Raw genomic sequence first — 2,500 nt, forward strand, 5'->3', positions numbered from 1 at the left:
GTGCTTGAAACAAATATAAAACAAATTTCCAAGATTGAATTGAACAAAAATAAAAACAATAAAAACAATAAAAAATAATAAAAATTTTCCAAGATTGAATTGAACAAAAATAAAAACAAAAAAAATAAAAAAAAATAAAAAATTTCCAAGATTGAATTGAACAAAAATAAAAACAAAAAAATAATAAAAAATAATAAAAAATACAAAAATATAGTTTAATTAAAAAAAAAAGCAATTTATGAATTTCAAAGACATACGGCGGTGGACATTAACGAGACTCAACATGTATGCTTAAAAAGATAAAAATAAGCGAAAACAAGGCTAGGCGGTGAGCCTTAGGCCGCATGACGGAGCATTGGCACGACACTACACCGACGACGTGAAAAACGCACGACGGTGCCCATCATGGCAAGGCGATAGGCCTTAGGCCGCACGACGGCCGTTGGCTTGCGTTGGCTAAGGCATGGGCACGACGCCACATCCACAGCAAGAAAAATGCACGACGGTGCCCCTCATGGCTAAGCGGTGCGCCTTAGGCCACACGACGACCGTTGCCTTGCGTTGGCTAAGGCAACGGCAAGAAAAACGCACGACAGTGCCCCTCATGGCTAGGTGGTAGGCCTTAGGCCACACGACGGCCATTGCCTTGCGTTGGCTAAGGCAAGGGCATGATGCCACACCGACGGCAAGAAAAACGCCCGACGGTGCCCCTCATGGCTAGGCGGTAGGCCTTAGGCCACACGACGGCCGTTGCCTTGCGTTGGCTAAGGCAAGGGCACAATGCCACACCGACGGCAAGATAAACGCACGACGGTGCCCCTCATGGCTAAGCGGTGGGCCTTAGGCCGCACGACGGCCGTTGCCCTGCGTTGGCTAAGGCATAGGCACGATGGCCACACCGACGGCAAGAAGAACGGCCGACGGTGCCCCTCATGGCTAGGCGGTTGCCCTTAGGCCGCACGATGGCCATTGCCCTGCGTTGGCTAAAGCACGGGCACGATGCTAGGCGTTTGGCCTTAGGCCGCACGACGGCCGTTGCCTAGCGTTGGCTAAGGCATGGGCACGATGCCACACCGACGGCAAATAAAACGCACGACGGTGCCCCTCATGGCTAGGCGGTGGGCCTTAGGCCGCACGACGGCCGTTGCCCTGCGTTGGCTAAGGCATGGGCACGGCGGCCACACCGACGGCAAGAAAAACGCACGACGGTGCCCCTCATGGCCAGGCGGTCGGCCATAGGCCGCATGACGGCCGTTGCCTTGCGTTGGCTAAGGCATGGGCACGATTCCACACCGATGGCAAGAAAAACACACGACGGTGCCCCTCGTGGCTAGGCGGTTGCCCTTAGGCCGCACGATGGCCATTGCCCTGCGTTGGCTAAAGCACGGGCACGATGCTAGGCGTTTGGCCTTAGGCCGCACGACGGCCGTTGCCTAGCGTTGGCTAAGGCATGGGCACGATGCCACACCGACGGCAAATAAAACGCACGACGGTGCCCCTCATGGCTAGGCGGTGGGCCTTAGGCCGCACGACGGCCGTTGCCCTGCATTGGCTTAAGCATGGGCACGACGGCCTCACCGATGGCAAGGAAAACGCACGACTGCCGTGGGGTTTTGTTCCCAAGGCAACGGGTAAACCTCTGTAGCCATGCTGGAAAAACGCACGACGGTGCCCCTCATGGCGGCCTTAGGCCGCATGACGGCCGTTGCCCGGCGTTGGCTAAGGCGTGGGCACGACGGCCACACCGACGACAAGAAAAATGCACGACGGTGCCCCTCACGGCTTGGCGGTGGGCCTTAGGACGGACGACGGCCGTTGCCTTGCATTGGCTAAGGCATGGGCACGACGGCCTCACCGACGGCAAGAAAAAAGCACAACTGCCGTGGGGTTTTGCTCCCAAGGCCACGGGTAAACCTCTGTAGCCATGCTGGGAAAATGCACGACGGTGCCCCTCACGGCTAGGAGGTGGGCAATAGGCCGCACGACGGCCGTTGCCCTGCGTTGGCCAAGGCGTGGGCACGACGGCCACACCGACGGCAAGGAAAATGCACTACGGTGCCCCTCATGGCTAGGCGGTTGGCCTTAGGCCGCACGATGGCCGTTGGCTTGCGTTGGTTAAGGCATCGGCACGATGGCTCACCGACGGCAAGAAAAACGCACGACGGTGCCCCTCATGGCTAGGCGGTTGACCTTAGGCCACACGACGGCCGTTGCCTTGCGTTGGCTAAGGCATGGGCACGACGCCACACCCACGGCAAGAAAAATGCACGACGGTGCCCCTCGTGGCTAGGCGGTTGGCCTTGGGCCGCATGACGGCCGTTGCCTTGTGTTGGCAAAGGCATGGCCACGATGCCACACCGATGGCAAGACAAACACACGACGGTGCCCCTCGTGGCTAGGCGGTGGGCCTTAGGCCGCACGACGGCCGTTGCTTGCATTGGCTAAGGCATGGGCACGACGCCACACCGATGGCAAGGAAAACGCACGACGGTGCCACTCA

This window comes from Coffea arabica, chromosome 7e (assembly GCF_036785885.1).
Source record: "Coffea arabica cultivar ET-39 chromosome 7e, Coffea Arabica ET-39 HiFi, whole genome shotgun sequence".
Taxonomy (NCBI): Eukaryota; Viridiplantae; Streptophyta; class Magnoliopsida; order Gentianales; family Rubiaceae; genus Coffea; species Coffea arabica.